Genomic DNA, 12,053 nt, shown 5'->3' on the forward strand with positions numbered 1-12,053 from the left:
AAATCCCCAGCCCTGTCTTCAGATTTTTAAAATGTATTCCATCAAAACCTCAATACATTTAAAATAAAAAATATAATAATTGGTCATTGCCCCATTTGAAACAAACTTATGGAATTACAACTGCCCCCACTTCTGTTCCCCTCAGCTCTGCACAGACCCAGCTCCTGGTAAGACTGACTCACCTGCTGAAATAAATTTTTAACCACCTGGACTTATATCCTTACTGAGTGAAGCAACTTGTTTTTCTAATAGTATAATGTTCACTAGAAACCTTGGTCCTCATCTCTTTAGGTTGATTGTATTCTGGATATTTTCTTTGCTCTTTAAGTCAGAATTCATCCTATTGTTTCCATGATTATACTAACCACTTTTATCTTGTCTTCCTTTTGGCTTTCTCAATATTAGTTCTCATTTTAGCTTTCTCAGTATGTTTCTCATTTAAAAAAGGTAATAAATTTCTTCCTGTATGTCACTGTGTTTCTGAATCCTTTAATATATTTTATGGCTTTTTTCTTTTGAAGGAGGATCCTTTCTTCAATAAGCTAATTATAGTGTACTTTAGGAGTTGCATGTGTATTATCTTCGCATTTCCCTTTTGCAGTTAGTTACATTACTTTTAAAAGGTCTGTCTCACATAGCTTTTAGGATTCTAGAATTGGCTGGTCTTATGCAAGTATAAACACTGTTGATTATGTGATGCCAATGTACTGAATTTATAGAATGCTTTGTGGAAGAACTTGCAGATATGCAAAGGAACATTTTTCCATCCCAGATTTATATTTCCTTTTATACTTTTAAATCATCCTTTATTGATAGCTACACATGTACAATGTATATTTGCATTATACTGCATATAGTGTATTCAATAAACTTCCTTTTCAGCTTTATATCCAGGTGTGTCAAAGGGGCTTTAGATAATGTGATAGGAAATGATTGACCTGACATACATTCTTTACTACTTTTCTGGGCATGGTGGTACACACATGTGATCCCAGCACTCAGGAACAGCAAGACTGGAGATTGCAAGTTTGAGCTCAACCTGGGGTACTTACAGACTTAACAAGCATCTGTCTGAAATCAGTATTAAATAAATAAGTGGATGTAGTTCACTGTGTGCCCATATCCAGTTTTTGGCTTCTGAGTCATTATTTTCTCTTTAAATATTTAAATTTAAGAATTCCATTAATAATGTTGAATACTTATTTCTGATTAAAACCTTACCTGGTCACAGGATGTAGATCTTTGACACTGTTGAGGGTATATTTGTACTCAGTATTTGGTATCTATTTGAAATGAATGAGAGAACAGTTCTCCTTTGTATTGACTTGTGAGTATGCATATGCAGTAAAGGTTTTTCTTGGTGAGCTTGAAAGAGTACTTATAAAGATGCGTGGATGGAAGCATGGACGGGTGTGTGGAAAGAGTATTAAAGGCAAAAAAGGGTGAGTAGAGTTCACCGATCCATTGACGGTACAAAAGAGTGAAGGACATTGAGGGAATAAACACAAAAACAAAATGGAGATTTGCAGAGTTTTATTCTTTTCTTGCTCTCATAAGATGTTTACAATATATTCCATCAAAACTCAATGCATTTAAAATACAAAATATAATAATTTATCACTGACTGGATCTGAAACAAACTTACAGAAATACAACTTTCCCCTTCTGTTCCCCTCAGCTCTGCACAGCCCCAGCTCCTGGTATGACTGACTCACCTGCTGAAATAAATTCTTAAGCACCTGGAATTTTAGCTTCCTTTCCCATTCTATATTTTCTCCATTTCTGTATTTCCACATGCTATGGCTTCTCTACCTGGCACCTTCAATGCTTTCCAAATTCCTCCCACAAACCAGCTGCCAAAGCTCTCAGACCATATGGTCAGGAACACTGACAGCAATGACTCCAACTCTCTGCTACCAAAATCTGTCTCAGTCCCTTCTTCAGTGCTGAGACAAAATATTGAATACCTGTGAGTTAAAGGAAGAGATGTTTATTCTGTCTCACAGTTTTAGTTACAGGTCGACAGGCTCTGAGGTAAAAAGGCAGCATGGAAGGACATGGCAGAAGAAAGCTGTTCAACCATGGCAGTGAGGAAGCAAAGAGATGTCCCATCTCACTGCTGGTGGCCCTGTACTTTGTCCCTACTTATTCAGGCTGTGGGGTCCTAAATTATTTATGTGTGGTTTCCACAGTTGAATGGATGAATGATTGTGCATGTGAGACCATGTGTGAAAGTGCGATTGTGTGTCTGTCTACCATAAGAAAGCTGGAAAGAGCATGTAGCAACAAAAGACTCATCTCAGAAAGTAGTGTCAGGAGACGGAAAATTCAGGGTGAACTGAGTGTTATGGTTTGGATCCAGATGTCCCCTCCAAAGCTTCGTGTGCTTGTAGGTGGGGCTTTTCAGAGCTGCCTAGATCTGGGGTGCATGTGGTACTAAATTAGTCCACCACTTAGATTCAGCATATTGCTAGACGTGGCTGAATGGATTTACTGTAGGCAGAAGACCCAACCTGTGCATGGATGGCAGCACCCAAAGGACCTGCAGCCTGGATGGGACAAAAGGGAAAGGCAGGCTGTTGCTGCTTGCTGTATGCCGTACCATAGACTGTTTCTCTCTGCCATGCCTGTCTGCCATGCTGCCCTGCCTTGGAGCCAGGCACCTAGGAGCTGAAAGTTCTAAGAACTGTGAGCTGAAATAAACTTTTCTTCTGTTAACTTGTGGGTGTAGGGTTCTTTGTCCAGTAATGAGAAAAGTAACTTGAGGATTGCAAAGAAAATGCAAATGAGACAAAAGAAGGAATGGGGAAAAAATAAGCCTTTTGCTTGGGCAAGATGGTGCATTGCTAAGAAACAGCAAAGAAAAATGGAGATGGCCGCATGTATTGGAAAGTATTTAACATAAAACACTATGTATAGATGTAGAGAATGCAAGAATCCATCTGCAACCTGGAGAGAGGAGGATGTGTCAAAGGTGGAGGACCCGGAGCTCACTGCAGAGTCCCCTGCGAGTCTGTATCAGGAAGCTGAGGTTCTGCACAGGAAGGCTGATGTCTGCGCAGGAATCCTAGAGGTGGATGTCCAAAGGTGTAGGCAAAGCTCCTCTGAAGAAGCAAAAGTGCACCTTCCTTCTGCTTTCCCTTCTGACACCACCAAGGCTGCAGACCTACAGGTTGGTGCCACCACATTCAAGGTGGTTCTTCCCTCTTCTGTTCAGTCAGTCATGCAACCACACTCGCTATCAGGATAATAATATCCCTTAGTTATTGGGGGCTGATCAGGTCTTCAATCTTCCAAACAAATCTATGGAGAAGGCTTCATTTTATGAGGCAAATGGGATAATTTCAGGGCTCCGGGATGATCAAGGCCCTGTCACAGAATTCGAGATTCTCTCAGGGATAGGACCAAGACCTTCTCTGTGTGGCCTGTATTTAGTTTGTTATCAGAAGAAGGGAGGAGAATACTCAAAAGAGTGGAAGCACTAAAGGACTTCTCCAAGTAAGGTATTAAATTAATCCACCCAGGAGTGAGATGCCTGAGGCTACAGTCTTTATCCACTTGAGATTGGATCCAGATGTCCTGGGCTGTGGTCTTGTCTTATCCTTTGAGCTTTACAACTTCATCCACCATTTCAGGCCTCGGTATGCATCAGTGACTCACAGAAGTGCACTTACTATGAGTCCACCGCCCATCTACAGGCAAGGTCAGAGGCCTTCAACAGATGCACAAGTAAACATGAAAAGACCATTGGTTAATTCAAATTCTGCTCAAGGGTGCTTCAGAGTCAGTTCAGAACTGTGCTAATCTAATCCGCTAGGGGGCGGTGACCCGCTGAAGTCTCCTCACTGGAAAGGGCTTCCATTCTTCCAAGCACCCTTTAGCTCACCAAAAGTGGCTTCTACTCTTGCAGCCTGTAAAGGGTAGAAAGATTGGGGGTATTTGGGGGACATTTCTTGGATTTGCAGAGAAGGGATGCTGGCTCCACACAGCTACCTCAAGGAATGGAGTAAGTTGCTGAAGTGACTACAGAGCAGAAAAGTGGCACATTGCATGGACACTGAACTCCAAACCATAGCCAGGCTGGACATCCAGGGAGTCCTAAGGAATAATCCCTTAAAGGACAGAAATCACACTCAGGCCTGAGCAGGCCTCCTCTCTGCTTCTATCCTCCTCCAAGTGGAAAGCAGCTCATTTTTCTAATAATGGACTTCAACCTGTCAGCACAGCAGAGATCCTGGCAGTTCTCAAACCACGTTGGAACAACAGTCAAGTCATGTGCTGTGTGTGATTCCCTATGCGTGAATGATTTCATTAGAACCTGCACACATTTGCAGGAAAGAGGTTGCACAGCATATTAATGCACAAGCACATATTTTGAGGGAAACAGGAGGTCCAGCATGGGAGGAGGAACAGGAGATGCCCAAAGACATCAGCTACAGACGCATTGAGCTTGGGGCATTAATTTTCACACAGGAGGTTGCCAGAGAAGCACTTGAACAGGACAGTGGGCAGGGGCTGGGCTCCACTGACACCCAGGGAATAAGGAGCTGAAAATGTCTGGGAGAGGCAGTCCGCAGACTCCTTTGTATGAATTTGGCCTCTAACCACACAACTGACCCAATCCCTGGGCAGACTGTGCCCTGGGGTACCTGGACAAAGCACAATGGCACTAAAATACAAATGGGCTCAACTCAAAAGGCCATGCACCCGGTGAGAGGTCTGGTCTAGCACAGAAAGGGGCACCTCCACCACAGCACCGAAAGTGTCCTATGGCGTAACAGGAGCCTATCTGTCACTTCCCCTCAGCAGCATAGCTCTCAAAGCTTTTTCACACACTAGGCCTCACTGAATTGTCACAATTCCACCAAGTCTGGATCATGGGCATGACTTTACAGAGGAAGAAACCAACTGAGATGCAGAACAAGCCTAAACTGAAGTAGCCACTCCTAAAACGGACCCCTCTGCTCCAGCGACTTCCCTTGAAATCTTCCTAGAATATTGTAGGAAGACTTACTAATATTCTTAGCCCTTTTCCCTGGAACAATCTTTGCTTCAAGTGGAAAAACAGACATTTTATATGCATAACTTCTTGTGTACATTGTATTACCAGACCATCAAGACAAATTCTACATTGGGAAGTAAAATAAACACTACTGTTATGTTTTTAGTATTTGTCTCAACATAATAGATTCTATTTACAGAGAAGTCATGTATAAAAGATGAAATGTCTTTTCATTCCATGCTAGCAGAGAACAAGTAAAACCCACTGTTTTCATTTTGTATGCAATACAACTTTGCTGATCCCTCCTAAAATGGGGCAGTGTATGCAATCTTACACTGCTGAAATAAAGGAAATTCTGCTAAAAAAAGCAGAGCAGAATATCTGATTTGTACCTAGGAGTTGCTTAAAAATAAATGGAAATTTTGGGAGAAAAATCCCTATATTTAATTGGTTCTAGGTTTATCAAAATCAGCCCTTATGAGAGTAACAGGAATCCCTTCCACCTTGGCACAGCTTCACAAAGCACCCAAGCAAGAATAGTTATAGGACCAGGCCATAAGTGATTTCAGACCTTTACACAGCTGCTAAATGAAACTGTGGCTTTTCATCTCCACAGAGAGGATGAGGTAAAACACAGTGAAGAGTGCAAGTCATAGTATTCTTTTCCCTACTCAGAGCTGAAAAATTTACTGTACATAGAATATTCACTTGGGGTTGCACTACAAATATAGGCTGCTTATAAAACAAATGCTAAGGGGCTTCCCAAAATTGCAAGTAACGAATCCAGTATGCCCAGACTCCAGTGGTCATTTGATAGAAATTACATACAATCCTGGTGCTCTCTGGTGTCTAATATGTAGTTTAGAACCTTTAAGCAGGGGTGGGGACCACATTAAGCAGAGGGCAGAGGTGTACACTGGGAGAGGTGAGCAGGCAGGGGTTCCTACAATCTGAGGGGATGATGAGGAGATAGCACTGGAGAAGCAGGCAGGGGCCAGCTCCTGCTTATGTGACAGGCAGAAAAGGGGTTCTGCTAGATAAATGACAAGGTCAGAGGTGTGGTTCAGAACAATTCAGCCGTGGAAGTGTAGCCATGGATGGTGACAACAGAGCAGATGCCTCAGGACTCAGTCCCCCAGGCCTGCCTACTGCCTGCATTCTTGGGTCAGACCACACGAGCAGCAGCCTTCTAGTGGAACAGAGCCAGGGATTCCTGGCTGATTTGCTCTGCTCAGAACAGTGCCTGGTACATAAGTGTTTTATGTAAAAGTAGAAGCAGAGTATGTTTCCATGAAAGATTAAATGACCCTATTGTCAAAATACAGATCCTGTGCCCCATCCATCAGGAAGCCCTCCTTCGGTGAATGATGAAGTCGGGGTGGCTTCCCACCAGCAGGCATCACATAAGCGACTTTCCTCATGTCCAGATGCCAACAGTGAGGCGACTGATGTTGCCCTGGAAATGACCACGTCTTCCACTTAACTCTTCCACTGCGCAGGCACAAGGACAGTGGGATACGGGTGTAAATAAGTCAAATTTGGGAACCTGACCAGGCTGAAGCCTGAGGATTTGCATCAAACATTTACCCAGACATGCCAATTACAGGAGATAGCTCTGTGCAGGAACCAGGGACAATTATCCTTCCGGAAAAACATGTCTCTGCAGTGCCATTCCCCGGACTCTCCCAGGGTAAGGGAAGCCAAGAGATGGACCCCAGCGGAAGATGCAGCATCCAACCCATGGACACCTGGAGAGTCCACAGCACCCATGAGTGGGTGGAAATAAGGGAGGCGGAGCAACTGGAGCCATCTGCCTCCCTCCATGGCCCTATGTTCATAAACTGGCAAACTGAGGCCACTACTGGAAATGAGTCAGTCTGACATTACATCTCAGCCAGGGCAGAGCTAAGAGACTGTTTTCTCCCTGGGTCTCAAAGGGTGCGGTCCAAAGGTGATGTCTGATGGGATTTCCAGAGCAGTAACCGCCCTCCCACTCCCACGGACTCCACGAGGTCTTGCTCACCTCACCTTCTCACCTGCTCAATTCCACTCTACCCTACTCAGCTCCAACTCAGGAACTGAGGGCAGCTTCGCTGGGATCGTCTGGTCCCTTGGGCTCCATGGGACTCAGTCCTCTGGCAAGCTCCGCCCCTCCCTGCAGCTCCATGCATCCTGATAAGCTGAGTCCCACCAGCACCGACCACTCGCTGCATTGCGCCCCGCCCACTCTCTCCTCTTCTGACACCCTTCACACAGGGCACTGCACGCTCACTTTTCTGGCCCAGGCTAGTGGCTGAGGCTCACCCAATTCTACACGTACCAAAGTGCCTGGCGCAGTTGGCTCCACCAGCGCCACCTCGCTCCCTGCCAGCCCCTCGCCCGCCGCTGCTCTGCGGAGTTCTCTCCTATGCGCGCTCCGCTGTCCACAGGGCTCCGACCTCGGTGTCCTGCCCACCCGGTCCCCTCCGCCATCCCTCTGTCGGGCCAGGGGAGCAGGGACTGGCGACAGGACGGCCCTAACTTCACCTCCTGTGATGTGGGTGAACTGGACTCTATGGTATTCTTAAACCCACTTTCTTACCTCAGTGTGAGCAGGATTCATAAGACCGGAAACTGCAGAGCTCTCTGAGGTGACTTCCGGGGCAGCAACTCCACCCCCTAGGGGCGGGACCGTTGGGCACTCTATCTGGTATATTCAGAGGTCAACTTCAGGCAGGGCAGTCTCCATAGACTCTAGGGTGCCTCGGAAAATCTCCAGAGTCTAAAGGCCCAAATTCTTTACTTCGGACTGCTGTGATCCTGAACTTCTATGGCTTCCTCTGCTTTCACCACACCTCCTGCGGTCAAGGATCCCGCCCGCTCCCAGGTAGTTATTAGGGTAAACTGAGGCTCGACTGAGACCACCAAATCAGGCGACTCTGAAGCAACAAGTGAAGTTTATTGGAGCCTGGGTACAGGCGGGCCCAGGGCGATAAGACCAGTGGCCCTGAGGGAAGGGCTGGGAGAAGGATTTATAGGGGTGTTTGGATGGGAAGGAGTATGGCAGGGAGGAGTGGGAAATTTTTAGTCTGGGTCTGGGTTGGGTTTCTTGGTAACATCCTTATTTTAAAGGTGCCACAGATGACATATTAGGCTACATAAAAGACCCCAAAAACTACACGAAAAGATTTCTAGCATTAACAAGGAAATTCAGTAGTGTAAGTGGGTACAAAGTCTACTTTCAAAAATCAGTAGCATTCCTGTACACAAACAACAAACTCAGTGAGAGAGAAATTAAGGAAACCACACCTTTCACAATAGCCCCCCTGCCAAAATGAAATACTTAGGAATCAATCTAACAAATGAAGTAAGTCTATACATCGAAAATTATAGTACTTTGAAAACGGCGACCAAAGAGGACATCAGAAAGTGGAGAGTTCCAGGTCAGTGTGGGCTACAAAGTGAGTTCAAGGTCAGCCTGAACTGCACAGTGAAGCACTTTTCAAATTGACAATAAAAAGAAGAAAAAAAATTGAAGCACCAACACCCAATGGGGCCTGAGCCCAAGGAACCCTCACTGACTGCCCACTGCTGCTGCTGCAAAGTTTCCTTACCCCATTCCCCGGTGCTGTCTGCACCTCCCCCTTGCAGGACAAGGACAGAGACTAAAGTCAGAACTGAACACAGACCCAGGAACCCTGGGAAGGAGGAGAGCATGCTGGTCAGTCATGGTCACTGATGCTGTGGTGTTGTCTCACCCTGCCCAGCTTAAGTCTTGGCCTTGTCCGGCAGACCTGCTTTCCTCCTGCACCCTGGGAGGCAGGCAGCAGAGATTTCACAGAGCTCCCTTGGAACCTTACAGGTCCACTGTGCTGGGGTAAAAGGGTTCACAGCCCGATGCCTGCCCTGTACTGCAGAACAGCTTCCGTGTCTCCCTGCAATGCAGGTGTCTTGAGAAATAGGAGATGCTGCTTCCTGGTGTACCCAGAGGACCCTGGCTTCCTGCCTTGCCCTGTGATTGTGTTCTTTTTCCAGGTTTCAGTCCTGGTACTGTGAAAGTCACCATTACCAAAAGGAGTTACCCATATCAAACCCTGGTAAGCCTGGGGTGAGGTTTGGAGGTGGAGCAAGTGCTTTGAATGCCTGAGGCCTGGGCTGCATCCCCAGCACTACACATGCGCACACATGCTCAGAGTCTGATGTCCCTAAGAATGAGCTGTTATGCATGAATGCCTTTATCAGATCCCGTCACAGGAGGTTAGGACCACAGCACTCACATCAGATCCTTGTTCAAGACCCCCCCCCCCAACTCCACAACCCCAACCAAGGACTTTGTTTCCAAACAGCTTAGGTGGGCATCCTCTCTTCGTCTTTAGAAGTCACACTGCAGAGCCCGTTGCACAAGCCTACGGCACATGCTGTCCTGGCTGCCATCACTGTCAAGGCAGGTTGGCGCGGCAGCGGCGGTGTGCCCCAGCAGGAGGAGGAGGAGAGGCCACCCGTGCTGCAGGCCTCTCACTGGCGGCACTTCACACAGGCAGCTGAGGGGGCAGCAGGTGAGGAGCCCAGGGCCAAAACTTAGGGGGACAAAGGTCAACAGGTAGCCTGGTGTCTCAGAAGGGATTTAGGGAAAGGAAAAGTGTGGGAGGATAAGAAAAGAGAAATCTGCACCACGGGGGTCTAAGTACCCATCAAGTGCTCATGGTGGTGCCTCAGCCTGACGTGCTCACCCCGCCAAAAGGGAGGAGACAGGGAGCCTCCTGTGCTTTGTTTAGCCTTCTGTAAATTGGAAACTGTTCTAATTAAAAGTTACTATTATGTTGACAGAGAGTGTTGCTACATAGACCAGGCTGGGCTTGAAGAAGCTACGTAGGGCAGGCTGGATTTGAAATCATGATCCTCACAACACAACCTCCCTAAAATTATTTCTAAACATATAGTGTCGTACTCACTGTCAGGCTGACCTTATATGCCATGACCCAAAGAGGGAGAGACTTCAGTTTGGTTTTTGAGACAGTTCAAGCTAACCTTGAATTCACTATGTTGCCCAGGCTAGACTGGAACTCACAGCAACCCTCCTGACTCATCCTCTCTATTGCTGAGATTACAGGCATATGCCACCATGCCAAGCATTGGAAACCCTGCTTTACAGTGATAGTGTGGGCCCAATGCAAAGTCCTTACTTTTGGACCACTGAGCCGTGCTACCTGGTGCCTCCTAAAACTTGTTCCCTGAAACCACACTCTCCAAGTGTGCGTGGAGGTGTTTGCGGAATCATATACTTTCAACAAATATCAGCAGAGAGGAAGGCAAACTATAGCGCAAGACAGTCAGGCAATGAATGGAAGGAACGAGAGGTGGGTAACATGGGAAGGGTCAGCCCATGAGGCTTGCACTTGACCTGCACATAGGCTGCAATTCCCAGGCTGTTGCAGTCTGTGGCCTCTCCTCCTGCTGCTGCCAGTCTAGGGTCTCCCAGGATGCTCCATGTTGGTCCAGGGATGCCCATGGTTTTGCCTGAGGTGAATCCAGCCTGCTCTCACTTCCCCTGATGGGGCGGGAGCTCAGCCAGACACCTGCAGAACAAACTCAGTAGGCAGACCACAGCCCCCAAGCATGGCAGGGCAGGAGCACCCCCACTCTGCCTATGGCACAGATGAGCCCCGACCGAGGTCAAGAATCAGAAGAGACCTGGAAGGCAGGAGACCCTTGGAACGTGCCTGTGACATCATCAGCCATTGTAACATACTGGGTGGAAGAGCGCTTGCCCAAGAGAAGCCACCTGGAAAACCAGAATGTGAGCTTACACGGAAATATGGTCATTACAGATGGCCAAAGTGCAGATGACGTCATCCTGGGTTGTGGTGGGCCCTCAATTCTATGAGTGCTGTTGTCATAAGAAGGCACAGACCAGGTATGGTGGATCCACTCGCAATCCCATCAATATGGGAGGCTGAGGCAGGAGTCCAAGAAAAGATGGTATGTGGATATAACTCAGTGTCAACAGAGACAGAAAAAAACAGACAGACAGACACAGACACAGACACAGAGAAAGACAAGGATGGAGGCAGAGATGGGTGCTGTGCTGCTGCAGTGTGTCTGGGGCCTCCAAGAGCCAGAGAAGCAGGGAGGAGCTTTCTCTACAGGACTGTGGTCTGGTGACACCTTGGTTTCAGACTTCTGCTCTCCAGACCTAGGGGATGATCCATTTCTTTGTGGTACCTGGAGCCCCACAAATTGCAAAGCATGTCCCACCTGCTGAGGCGCTCAGGCTGTCTCATGGGGTGTGCGCTCTGCCCTCTATGAGTGCATGCAACTTGCCTTCTCCAGGACTTGTGACCAAGGCCGTTCCCATGGGGGTGCTACGCCCAACCTGTGCACTGGCTCCTCCCACTTGGGGTCCAGGGCCTGTGCACACGCCACTCTACGGGACACACTAAAAGGGGAAGTGAGAATCTGGTAGCTCCAGGAGAAATCACAAATTTCAGTTGTTCATAAAAGTTCCAGGTCTTGCAGTGCATACTGCTTCCCACCCCTTCCCCATTCTCTTTCCAAAGTAGAAGTGGAGCTGCATCTGGAAAGCAACTTTTTCTAGGGTTTCTAGTTGGCTGGAGTTATGGTGTGTATTGAGATCCTTCCCCAAAGCCTCACGTGCTAATAGTTGGGCTTTAAAGGTGTGTCGATATGTAGCACATGTGCTATTGGGATTACAGGTGTGTTACTGGATCATCCACTAATTGGTTTAGCGAGTTTATTTGAATATATTTACAAACTGCTGTAATATAAAGTATTGTTGTTTTAAACATGTATAGTTCTTACAGCATTACTTTTTCATACAATCTGTTGCCTGTGTGCAAGTGTATTTTTATGTTGTTGTATAGATAGTAAAATGTGCCCACTTGGTAGCTTTTTATTCAACATGTGGCTTGCGTTCCCTGCCCTTGCCCCAGTCTTCACTCTAGGGGTCAGCAGCAAAGGTGAATCAGGACACAGAACAGAACCACCCAGATGACACACCGAGGAGCAAAATGGACAAATGCCAGGCTCAAGACCATACAGCAGCTGGGCGTGG

General features: G+C 47.0%; 1 long non-coding RNA gene across 1 annotated transcript; it reads left to right on the forward strand.

Moving 5' to 3' along the window:
- The first annotated feature begins 7,652 nt into the window (after positions 1-7,652).
- LOC102022768 lies at positions 7,653-12,040 on the forward strand. The gene is made up of 4 exons (XR_265156.1): positions 7,653-7,868; positions 9,017-9,078; positions 9,328-9,537; positions 11,932-12,040. It is a non-coding gene; the product is annotated as an uncharacterized LOC102022768 (long non-coding RNA).
- The last annotated feature ends 13 nt before the right edge of the window (positions 12,041-12,053 follow it).

Source organism: Chinchilla lanigera, unplaced genomic scaffold (genome assembly GCF_000276665.1).
Source record: "Chinchilla lanigera isolate Chin_1 unplaced genomic scaffold, ChiLan1.0 scaffold00199, whole genome shotgun sequence".
In the NCBI taxonomy this organism is placed as follows: domain Eukaryota; kingdom Metazoa; phylum Chordata; class Mammalia; order Rodentia; family Chinchillidae; genus Chinchilla; species Chinchilla lanigera.